Here is a 13027-nt window from a genome sequence, read left to right on the forward strand (position 1 = left end):
TGTCATCTGTCCCCAAAGAATACCATGACTTAGCGGAGGTTTTCAGTAAGGACAAGGCTCTGTCTCTACCACCACATAGGCCTTATGATTGCCCTATTGAACTGCTTCCTGGTGCTCCCTTGCCCTCTAGTCGCTTATACAATCTGTCCCGACCGGAAAGAGAGGCAATGGAGCAGTACATTGGTGATTCTCTGGTCTCGGGCATAATCCGTCCCTCGTCGTCTCCTTTGGGTGCAGGTTTCTTTTTCGTGGAAAAGAAGGACAAGTCGTTACGCCCCTGTATCGATTTCAGGGGTTTAAACAACATAACTGTTAAAAACAAGTATCCCCTTCCACTCATCAACTCTGCTTTTGAACCTCTGCATGGCGCCACAGTTTTCTCCAAGCTCGACCTCAGGAACGCTTATCACCTTGTCCGGATCCGTAAGGGGAGATGAGTGGAAAACCGCTTTCAACACTCCACTGGGACATTTTGAGTATTTGGTCATGCCCTTTGGGCTCTCAAACGCCCCTGCTGTTTTCCAAGCCATGGTGAACGATGTTCTTAGGGATTTTTGAACCGTTTTGTCTTTGTATACCTGGATGATATTCTTGTTTTTTCCAAGTCACCCGAGGAGCATGAGTCACACGTCCGTCAAGTCCTTCAACGGCTCTTGGAAAACAAGCTGTATGTCAAAGCAGAGAAGTGTGAGTTCCACAAACAGTCTACATCGTTCCTTGGTTTCATCATTGAGAGCGGGCAGGTGAAGGCGGACCCCGAGAAGATCCGGGCAGTGACGGAATGGCCCATACCCACCACCCGTAAGCAACTTCAACGATTTTTGGGCTTTGCTAACTTCTACCGTAGGTTCATTAAGGGTTTTAGTAAAGTGGTGGCACCCCTTACTAGACTCACATCCCCAAAAGTCCCTTTTCTGTGGTCCCCTGAGGCGGAGCAGGCGGTAGGGGTTTTGAAGGAACTGTTTTCCACCTCCCCTGTGTTGATACACCCCAATACCTCTCTGCAGTTTGTTGTGGAGGTGGACGCGTCGGACTCAGGTGTGGGAGCCGTCCTCTCCCAGCGCTCCCCCACTGACCAAAAGCTTCACCCCTGTGCTTTTTTCTCCAAAAAATTGTCACCCACAGAACGGAATTACGACGTTGGAAACCGAGAACTGCTGGCGGTCAAGCTAGCACTGGAAGAATGGCGGCACTGGCTGGATGGAGCTGAACTGCCGTTTGTGGTCTGGACAGACCACAAGAACTTGGCTTACATCCAAGCCACTAAGAGACTCAACTCACGCCAAGCCAGATGGGCCCTGTTTTTTAGTAGGTTTAACTTTATTCTTACATACAGACCGGGGTCAAGAAATGTTAAACCAGATGCTTTGTCCCGCCAGTTTGCTGACCCTTCGGAGACCAGCGAGCCTGAGGCAGTCCTGCCTTCCTCATGCGTCGTGGCGGCTGTTCAGTGGGAGATCGAGTCTCTTGTGAAGACTGCACTTGCCACGGACCCGGGACCGGGTGATGGACCTCCCAACCTACTCTTTGTTCCCGAGACGGTCCGGTCTCAGGTGTTGCAGTGGATTCACACCTCCCGTTTTGCTGGTCACCCTGGGATGAGACGCACGTTGACGCTGCTTAGGAGACATTTTTGGTGGCCTTCAATGGAAACTGACGTTCGGGCTTTTGTGGCAGCCTGTTCAACCTGTGCTCGGGGCAAAGCCTCCCATCAGTCCCCTTCGGGGCTGCTGCTACCCCTCCCAGTTCCCAGCCGTCCCTGGTCCCACATAGCCATGGATTTTGTCACCGGCCTACCCAAGTCTGAAGGTAATGATACTATACTTACCATTGTGGACAGATTCTCTAAATCTGTCCACTATATAGCATTACCAAAATTACCGTCTGCCAGTGAGACAGCGGACCTCCTAGTCCAACATGTATTCCGTCCCCATGGAATACCTGTGGACATCGTATCTGATAGAGGCCCACAGTTTACTTCCCGTGTTTGGAAGGTTTTCTGTTCTGCTTTGGGTGCTTCCGTTAGTCTGTCCTCAGGGTTTCATCCCCAGACCAACGGTCAAACAGAAAGAGCCAATCAAGACCTCGAAGCAACCCTTCGTTGTGTGGCTGCTCAACATCCATCATCCTGGGCCAAACATCTGCCTTGGATAGAGTACGCCCACAACTCCCTCACCACCTCTGCCACTGGTCTTTCACCCTTCGAAGTTACCATGGGTTATCAACCCCCTCTGTTTCCTGCTCAGGAGAAGGAATTGGCTGTTCCTTCGGTTCAGGAGAACCTCCGCCGCTGCCAGAGAGTGTGGCGCGACGCTCGGGAAGCGTTGCTCGGACCACCGACAGGAACAAGATGACAGCGGATAGGAGCAGGACTCCCGCACCTGTGTTTCATCCTGGTCAAGAGGTTTGGCTGTCGCTCTAAGAACGTACCTCTTCGTACCAAATCACGCAAGCTGTCTCCTCGGTACCTGGGTCCGTTTGTGGTGGAGTCCATCATTAACCCCGCTGCGGTTCGTTTGAAGTTGCCTTCAGCCATGAAGATACACCCTACTTTCCACGTCTCCCAACTGAAACCTGTGTCCTCCAGCCTTTTGTGTCCGCCGGCTGTTCCACCTCCACCTGTTCGTCTCATTGACGACCATCCGGCCTACACCGTCAGTAGGCTACTGGACTCTCGGAGGCGGGGTAGGGGTCTCCAATACCTAGTCGATTGGGAAGGTTATGGACCAGAGGAGAGGTCTTGGGTCCCTAAGCGTTTTGTGTTGGATCCTCAGTTGATCACGGACTTCCATCACGACAACCCTGACAGGCCTGGTGGGTCGCCAGGTGGCGACCATTGAGGGGGGTACTGTTATGTGGGCAGCTTGTCTCTCCCTTTTCTGTTTCCCTTCCTCCTTGTTTTGTCCCCTCTGTGTCTGTTGTATCTGTATGTGTGTTTGTCCCCTTTATGTGGGTGTGTCTGGAGTGGATCAGGGGCGTGCTCAGGATCTGCCTCTCCTGTGCAGCTGCGGGTTGTTTCCAGTGATTCCTGCCTACGCAGCTGCATCCTATTCTCTAATCAACCTGCACTACTAATTCCGGGGCATGGCTCTCCACCGGCGCCAGATCGTTGTTCTTACCAGAGCGGTAACTTGGCTCACCAGTAAAGTTATTTTGTCTTTGTCTTCAGCCTGGCTCTCCACTCTCCTTAACCTGTCATTTGTTTTGTCTTTAGTTTCGGACATACCTCCCAACCTGCCTGCCTTCCTGCCTGTCGGCCTGCCTGCCTGCCTGCCTGCCCGCCTGCCTCAGCCTCTCCTTCCTCCGGAGCCGACTAGCCCACTCTGTTCCTTTACTTCAGTTGTTTTTGGACTAAGACAATTTTAACTTTTATTAAATATTTTTGTTTCTTCCACTCCCTTTGTCGTGTTTGTTTCTCTGAGTGCTGGGTTGAACCATAGCCTAACAGGAGTGCAGCGTAAAATAGTGGATGTGTACGAAAATGCGCACTACGTCCACTGCTATGCACATCAGCTGAACCTCATCATGCAGCAGGCTACTTCACGCATCCCCAGGATCGGCACTTTCTTTTCCGACCTTGCAGGATTTTCTGCTTTCTTCTCCAGGTCTCCCAAGCGAACCACCGTGCTTGACGAAGTGGTTGCGCATAGACTCCCAGAGCCTCTACAACACGGTGGAACTTCCACAGTCGCGCTGTAAACACTGTGTACGAGTACAGGGATGACCTCCTAACGTGTTTCCAGACCATCAGAGACTCTGGGAACTTTGATGCCCCGACTGTCAGAGAGGCGGGGGGCTTTGTGAGGATGCTCGAAGACGAGGCTTTCTGTTTTTTCCTGGCACTGTTCCACAAGATCATGCCAAATGTGGACATGCTTTTCAGCCAGCTGCAGAAGAGGAACATCGACCCTGTCTTCATTAAAGCACTTGTCCAGAGGTTCACAGACAGCATGCTAACAATCAGGTAAATAACTATATTTACTATTGGCTGATAAAGATGTTGTTAGAAAGATGAATAGTTCACTTACAACAGTTTAAAAGCCTAAATGTGTCTGGTCATCAAAGTGAGTGATTATCATAGAGCCGTCACAATTATATTTGTTTTAGTATTTTAAAAGGAAAGAGAAGACACAATCAGACGTTGATAATAATGCAGGAAAGTACTACACAGTTTGTAATAATTATTCAGGTGTCCACCAGGTCAATTTCTAGAAGAGGCCTAGTTGTTATTGAAGATTAACTTTATTGCTAAGTGCACAGCAGAACAAAATGATGTTGCATCCCTCTCACAAATGTAATAGAAAAAGGCTTTAAAACGTAATAACATCAGTTAATTATGTACATCACAGGTTAAAAGCAGTTACTAGACATAGTTTGTGTGTATATACACACTATCTGTCTGTCTGTCTGTCTGTCTGTCATATATATATATATATATATATATATATATATATATATATATATATATATATATATATATATATAAATAAAAGTCACTGGTTGTGTGTTGAGGGGGAATTACAGTGAGTTAAGAAGTCTGATTGCAAGTTATCAAATTAAACTTTATTTTTTTGGACCCAGGGCCTCAATTCCCTCTTTGTGTGGGGACAGCGCATCTGACGAGCAGCAACAGCCCATCAAGCGACGGAGGATGCTGGGACCAGGAGAACAACAGAGGTTGGCTATAGAGGTAAGTTGTGATGTAATTGTCAGTGTTTCCCCCTATAACTTTTTTCAGGCCTGGTAGTATGTAGCCAAAACCCTGAACAATCAGCACCTTGGTAATCATATACTTGAGTTGGACATAGGCATGTGTCAGTCAGGATCACTTGCATCAAAATAGCTTAATTGCAAATTAAAGCTGATGATGTATCTTTTACAGGTATGTGATACCATCCTGAGTCATGCCAAAGAGAGGTTCTCCTTCACCCAGCACCTCATCAGCGCAACACTATTGCACGGAGAGTTGTTCCCACAACACAGTGTGAAGTTCCCCGATACAGCGCTTGAAACAACCGTGGAGGCGTACCCCATGTTGAACAAGGCCAAGCTCAAAACCGAACTGTCCCTCATCTATGAGAACAGTGAGTTCAAGGCTTGTAGTGGTGCAGTGCCCCTGTACCAGTTCTTCATGGAGAACAACCTTCAGAGCACTTTCACAGAGACTGCCAGCCTCCTCAAGATCCTCATCACCACACCCATGACAACTGCTGAGTCAGAAAGGTGCTTCTCTACACTGAAAAGGATCAAGACCTTCCTGAGAAACAGCATGACACAGGATCGCCTGAACGCTCTGGCCATGCTCTCCATGGAGAAGAAACTTGTCAGGGACATTCCTGACTTTAATCAAAGGGTCATTGAGAGGTTTGCCACTCAGAAGGACAGACGGGCAAAATTCCTGTACAAATAAGATGACAGACACACACACACAGAGCAGCTCTGGCCGCATGTTTCTTTGTATATAGTTGACCTTAGCATAAAAAAATCCAGTTATATATGGTACTCTAGAAAGTCTTAATAGTGTCTTTGCTAATATTACTGTATATATGTTGTTTTGTATCAATTAATTGTTGCAGTTCTGGAGCACATTAACAATTAGTCACATTTAGTATGATCATAAAATACTGTATGCTATTCTTCCAGTCAAAGGTTTGAGTTCATCCACTTGATATCCATTTCTATATTATACATCCTTTTATACAGTGTAAGATTTCCTATAAACTTTATAATAATTTCATGTTATTGTCCACTTTCCACTCTGTTCTGACAGCATGCCTGTTGCGTTGCCTGTTTACTACCAATGGTGAAAAGTTCACTTTAAATGCAAATGAAAGGCTTGGGTTTGTGTAATATGTTTTTGTGTAAGAATGCCTCAACTTTTTAATATTGGCATTAAATAATTACTGAATGTTTCACTGAGCACTGCTGTCCTGCAGTTTGTGTTAAAATATATCGCGATGGTTACAGGAAAAAAAAAGTATGGCACAGCCCCACCGAGAATATTTTTCACCAGCCGCCACTGAGCCAGAGGCAACCTAGGCTACACTGCAATTAACACTATACTTATTATACACGCTATGTTCTACAGTGCTGATTCTAAGAACAGGGTTAATTCCCATAAAGTATTAGGATCTCTGTCTCTATCACATACATGCATGGCCAAGGAAGATAGGTTGCATAAACAGATACAAATATAGAGCGATAAGGGGCAAGGGGGACAGGGGAAGAGAATAAACAGTGAGAGGGAAAGAATTGGTGAGTACGCTCTGTCCTGCAAATGCCAGAGCACATCAGCGCCGGAGCTACATCTAGTTTGATGTAAGGAAGTAGCCTACTCGATTGCCTATCCAGGGGCCTTGTATGTGATCAGACCTGTTGAAGGTGGGGTTCGTGTGTGAATGTGAGTATGAAAGTGTGAGTATGTATAGCTGTAAGTATGAGAACGTATCAGTGTAAACTAGGGGTGTAACGATTCGTTTTAACAACGATTCGATTTGTATCACGATTCGTGGTTGTCGATACGATTCAAGGACGATATTGGTTCATTTAGAACGATACGATCCTAAACGATTCAGTGACTTGAAATCGATTCAGTAACCTTTTAGCCAAAAATTCAACCAGTGTGACTGAAATAAATACCTGGATACTGGACAGTGCAGGTGAAGTTTCCTAGATTCCTGTTTCTTGTAATGGAATCAGGTATCAATTAATTATGAAAATAAATAAACAAGTGAACAACAATGAATGGCAAATGCATTCACATTTTATTTGAATAAAGTGCAAACAACACTTTAGGTTGAATTAACAGGAAGTTAAAATTGTCTGATCTCATTTTCAATATTCAATACATTTTCAATAAAAGTACAGTAAGTGCAACCAACATTTCAACAGTAGGTTTACCTGCTACTTCTGCTTTTGTTTTTCAACATAAAAATATTACAATATTAATATCAAAAATAAAGTGCAACCAACATCTCTTCAGGTTGAATTAACAGTAGGTTTACCTGCTACTTCTGCTTTTGTTTTTCAACATAAAAATATTACAATATTAATATCAAAAATAAAGTGCAACCAACATCTCTTCAGGTTGAATAAAGAGTAGGTTTACCTGCTACTTCTGCTTTTGTTTTTCAACATTACAATACAAATACAGTATTAATATCAAAAATAAAGTGCAACCAACATCTCTTCAGGTTGAATTAACAGTAGGTTTACCTGCTACTTCTGCTTTTGTTTTTCAACATTACAATACAAATACAGTATTAATATCAAAAATAAAGTGCAACCAACATTTCTTCAGGTTGAATGAGCAGTGGATGAACCTGCTACTACTCTCATTTTAATAAACAAACAATATTCAACAAAAGATCAAGTGTAACCTACTAGGCTACTCTTCAATGACTACAGATTTTTTTTTCAAAAATATCAACATGATCTGGCCGCAGAACACTTCTCTGTGCGTTCACTATGTCGCCAGCAGTACTAAACACTCGTTCTGCTGGCACACTGGTGCCTGGAATGCACAGGTACCGTTTAGCAAGGGTGGAAAGTACAGGTAGCTCTTTCTCCTGAGATCTCCACCACTTCATGGCATTTTCAGTCAAAGGCAACGCATCCTTTGCTCGGTACTTTAACACCTCTGCTCTGGCTGTCTCGCTTGTGGATTTTCTTTCTCTTTGGGTGAAGGAATCGCCAAACAGCGCATCTAAGGCTTTCTTCTTACAAGGAGGTGACTCATTTGGAGCTACAATATAAGAAATATATTTCAAAATATAGTCATGTTTTTCATTAATACAAAACAACAACAATCTTTTATTGGTATCACATGAAACACACCTGTGGTCTCTTCATTGAATCCTGACAGCTTTGTGCTTGAGCTTCCCTCGTCTTCCTCCTGATTTCCCATTGCTTGCATCTATTGATGTAAGAATGTGTGAACTGTTCAAATTTCTGCTCTGGAATACTGCACACATAAATTTAGAGGAAGATAAAGAACAGATGAGATTTGAGAGAGGACAAATGAAAGGGGAGAAGAGAAAAGAGCAGAGGAAAGAGGAGAGAAGAGTTACCTGGTGGGACACTTCTGCCTCAAAAACCAGTTTTGTGTAGACCTGTTCTCTGTCCTCTTTTTCCAGGTAGGGCAGTTCTTTAAATCGCGTGTCCAACGCTGATACTGTTTAAAGAACAAGAATATTGCATTCATTGCATTATTAAATTAAGTTGACCTGAAATTGCAAGTGATGACCACCTCCTCATACACAAAATAATCAGAAGATTAAACTTTAGTATGTTTAAAAGAAATGTGGCACAGTGATGATGTAAAGCCACCATGAACTAAGAATTGTATTGCAGATATCTTGTTTACTTTTCCATATGAAAAAACAACTCAAATTCAAACTTGAAAACGCAAAGGTGTGCCATTTTACAAATTAATACAGTCTAATAACCTAAAATATTAACCAAGTTGATTTTAATTAAGACTCCAAATTAATTACCTATGTTGAGAGCATCTTGGGTGCCTCTGTAGCGTGTGGAGAGGTCACTGGCCATCACCCTCTTAATCTCTGCAACCAGGGTTGAGTCGTCTTCGCATGGCTGTAGGTGTTTCAGCAGTTTTGCTTGAAGAGGAGCAATTACAGAGAGAGTTGGCTGGTCTTCTTCACACATCACAGTGGTTGCCATTTTGACAGGACCCATCAACTGAAGCGTGCCTACATCTGTGACCCCCTTTCGTAGATCCTTGGACATCATAGTTGCCATTATAGCTGGCTGTTGTTCCAAAAAACGTTCAAGCATTTCGAATGAACTGTTCCATCTGGTGATTATGTCTTGGATCAGTTTATGTTTTGGTAAATCCATCAGTTTGTTTTTCCTGTAGGGCGTGACATGCAATCGGGCTGCGGTGAAAATATCCAACAATTTTTCGCACTTTCCCCAACAACCTGGAAGCACGGTCCACCCCAAACCCTTCTGCGAGGCAAGGTTGAGTGTATGTGCGAAGCAGGTAATGTGTGGACTGAACTGGGCTTCTGCACCGGCCACAATCATATTCCTGGCGTTATCTGTGACGATGGCAGGATTCTTGTCGTAGATTTTCCACTCCATGCAGGCTTCACGCAGTAACGCGCCAATATTTTTACCAGTATGGGCTTCATTTAAAACTCTGGTTAGCAGAACAAAGGTCTTCATTTTCCACTCCGGATCAGTGTGATGAGAGGTAATTGTCACATACCCTTGATTTGAGCATGACGTCCAGCCATCTGTCGTTATCGCTACTCGTTCAGCTTGAGAAAGCGACAGCTTCACATCATTCTTAGTACTTTCGTACAATGCAGGAATAACCTTTTCTGAGAAGTGTGGTCGGCTTGGTATTGTGTACCTTGGCTCCAATGTTTGAATCATTTCACGGAATCCCGGATTTTCAACCACACTGTAGGGTCGCATGTCTTTGCAGATAAACTTGGCAATTGTTGCCGTGATGTTTTTCGCCCGAGCTGAGTTTTGGCCTAGTCTCTGACTAAACATGCAGGCGAGACCTGAGGCTTCTGCAGAGTTGACTTTACCTTTCGCTGCTGTAGCAGCGGGAACGCTGCAAGAGGTGCCTGGACGGTCGGTGTTGTGTGAAATCCCATGGCGCCTTAGTAGGTGGTTGGAGAGATTTGTCGTGTTGCCGTTGTACTTTACTTGACCTTTACATATCCTACAAACAGCGAGCGACTTATTTAGAACATCTCCGTCTTTGCAAAAGCCAAAGTGTTTCCACACACTGGACCGCAATGGTGGCTTGATAATTTCTCGCTCGTCGGCTTCTCCTCTGTAGTCCGCCATGCTATGTTTGGTTGTCTTTGCGCCTTTGCGCTGCTGTTGGCGCGATGACGTCACGGATAGGCAGACTGAATCGAGTAATGTTTAAAGCCTTTATCATTAAAAGTGCTAAGAAAAAACATCCATATAAAGTCTGACGTGCTTAAATCCAATGGGTTATTTCCTAGTATCGATACAATCGATTTATTACATTTTAAAACGATGTTAGATCGATATATGTTGTCCAAAAGGCCAACTCGCCGAGCACAGATCGATGTAGTTGGATCATAGGAATATAAATCGATACATCGATGTAGTAGATGGATCGTTACACCCCTAATATATATATATATATATATATATATATATATATATATATATATATATATATATATATATATACACACACACACTGAGTGTACAAAACATTAGGAACACCTTCCTAATATTGAGTTGCACCCCCTTTTGCCCTCAGAACAGCCTCAATTTGTCGGGGCATGGACTCGACAAGGTGTCAAGCGTTCCCACAGGGATGCTGGCCCATGTTGACGCCAAATTGGCTGGATGTCCTTTGGGTGGTGGACCATTCTTGATACACCTGGGGAAACCTTTGAGTGTGAAAACCCAGCAGCATTGCAGTTCTTGACCCACTCAAACCGGTGCGCCTGGCACCTACTACTATACCCCTTTCAAAGGCACTAACATTTTTTGTCTTGCCCATTCACCCTCTGAATGGCACACATACACAATCCATGTCTCAAGGCTTGAAAATCCTTCTTTAACCCATCTCCTCCCGTGTGTATCAAGAATGGTCCACCACCCAAAGGACATTCAGCCAACATGACACAACGGTGGGAAGCATTGGAGTCAACATGGGCCAGCATCCCTGTGGAATGCTTTCGATACTTTGTGGAGTCCATGCCCCGACGAATTGAGGCTGTTCTGCAACTCGATATTAGAAAGGTGTTCTTAATGTTTTGTACACTGCATGTATGTTGTACATTTCTTTGTATTATTGGTGTTTAACATTTCTGATGTAGCTCCTGCTTTGATAAGGACCTGAGTACTGTATAGTCCCCACAGAGGGGTGGTCTGCCTGTACTGTATAGTCCCCACAGAGGGGTGGTCTGCCTATACTGTATAGTCCCCACAGAGGGGTGGTCTGCCTGTACTGTATAGTCCCCACAGAGGGGTGGTCTGCCTGTACTGTATAGTCCCCACAGAGGGGTTGTCTGCCTGTACTGTATAGTCCCCACAGAGGGGTGGTCTGCCTGTACTGTCACCACAGAGGGGTGGTCTGCCTGTACTGTATAGTGACCACAGAGGGGTGGTCTGCCTGTACTGTATAGTCCCCACAGAGGGGTGGTCTGCCTGTACTGTATAGTCCCCACAGAGGGGTGGTCTGCCTGTACTGTATAGTCACCACAGAGGGGTGGTCTGCCTGTACTGTATAGTCCCCACAGAGGGGTGGTCTGCCTGTACTGTATAGTCCCCACAGAGGGGTGGTCTGCCTGTACTGTATAGTCACCACAGAGGGGTGGTCTGCCTGTACTGTATAGTCCCCACAGAGGGGTGGTCTGCCTGTACTGTATAGTGACCACAGAGGGGTGGTCTGCCTGTACTGTATAGTCCCCACAGAGGGGTGGTCTGCCTGTACTGTATAGTCCCCACAGAGGGGTGGTCTGCCTGTACTGTATAGTCCCCACAGAGGGGTGGTCTGCCTGTACTGTATAGTCACCACAGAGGGGTGGTCTGCCTGTACTGTATAGTCCCCACAGAGGGGTGGTCTGCCTGTACTGTATAGTCACCACAGAGGGGTGGTCTGCCTGTACTGTATAGTCACCACAGAGGGGTGGTCTGCCTGTACTGTATAGTCCCCACAGAGGGGTGGTCTGCCTGGTGTGTGACAAAGGAATCAGTCGTGCCTTTACTTTCAGCCTCCAATAAAAGGAGAGACACCAGTCAGTGAAACCACCCTGCTGTCTGCCGTCATGATTTCTGGGATGTACTAGTGTGTGTGACTACTTGGGAAACAGGCGAAATAAAACAATGTTTTCTGTACACTACAGAATTCAAAATGTGTTTATCCCGCACATTAATGTAACATGGGCAGAACTTGCCTGTCCCAAGCACCCACATCAAAGTAAGTCTCCCTGAAATATAGTATTGCCATCGATTCAGGGACGTGTGTTTGTCATGTCTTTGGTCACATTCGCGTGGGCCAAACATAAACACCCAAACGATTGGTTGACAATAGAGCAGGATGAAGGTGAAGATTAACTACAGAAACTTAATGTGGTCGACATGTAGGCTGGAGTGGGACCATTTTTATCCCCATAACGGAACACTTTGAAAGGCACTTGTCAAAAGTGGTCCACGCGAACGCGCCCAATGGAGATAGACTAGGGTTTACTGAGCCAGATCATTGTCCTGAAAACTATTCACACAGGGAGTAGCCTGCAGTGTTTCCTTCAGTTTGGTGCCTACTGAACAGTACCCAGACCAGAGAGAGAGGCCAACAGAGGGGAGTCAGTGGGACTGAGATCGGAGTCATTTATTAGGGCACATCGTAACAAAACATTACGCAACAGAAAAACAAAAACAAACATTTCTTATTGGACAACTTCAGGCTGTTTCAATCCATTTGATGCCTAATGAACACAACCCAGGAGTGAGCTCTGTATGTTCGACCAGAAAAGACAGCCTTTTCCTCTGGTGGTGCAACACTGTTTTCAGCCACAGAACCTTGCATCATAAATAACTACTCATTATTTGTACATCGGTCAGTCACTATTTACCCATGATGCATTCCAGTGTTGATCCTCTATTTAGTCCCTCTGCTCTGGGCTCAGTTCCTATTCTCTCTCTCCCCCCCCCTTTAGTATTTTTTCCTAAGGGCTACTTTGTTTATGGACTAGAAATTGCTTCCTTCCTTCCTCCACCGGCAGCTAACCCTCCTGGGGCCTGGGGATCGTGTATTGCAATTACCATGGGGACGACCTATAAACCCATATACGACAGAAGTAATAATGCTTCTCATTTACTGGCTCTCAAGTCTTAAGTGCTTCTTCTTCAACCCCCCCTCCCTTTTTAATAACACAGACGACGCCTCACCCTCTTCGCTCTCCTTTTGGAGAATGAACAAAATGACGTCCGATGTTCTGCGGTCGGAGGAGACAGGAAAGGTCCCCCTCTGTTGCTAACCGTTCGTTCTGTTTAGTCC

General features: G+C 45.2%; 1 long non-coding RNA gene across 1 annotated transcript; it reads right to left on the minus strand.

The window, feature by feature from the left end:
* Positions 1-7453: 7453 nt before the first annotated feature.
* LOC121559968 lies at positions 7454-8411 on the minus strand. The gene is made up of 3 exons (XR_005998850.2): positions 8070-8411; positions 7837-7915; positions 7454-7744 (listed from the first exon to the last, which is right to left on the minus strand). It is a non-coding gene; the product is annotated as an uncharacterized LOC121559968 (long non-coding RNA).
* Between the last annotated feature and the right edge of the window lie 4616 nt (positions 8412-13027).

This window comes from Coregonus clupeaformis, unplaced genomic scaffold (genome assembly GCF_020615455.1).
Source record: "Coregonus clupeaformis isolate EN_2021a unplaced genomic scaffold, ASM2061545v1 scaf0743, whole genome shotgun sequence".
NCBI classification, from domain to species: Eukaryota; Metazoa; Chordata; class Actinopteri; order Salmoniformes; family Salmonidae; genus Coregonus; species Coregonus clupeaformis.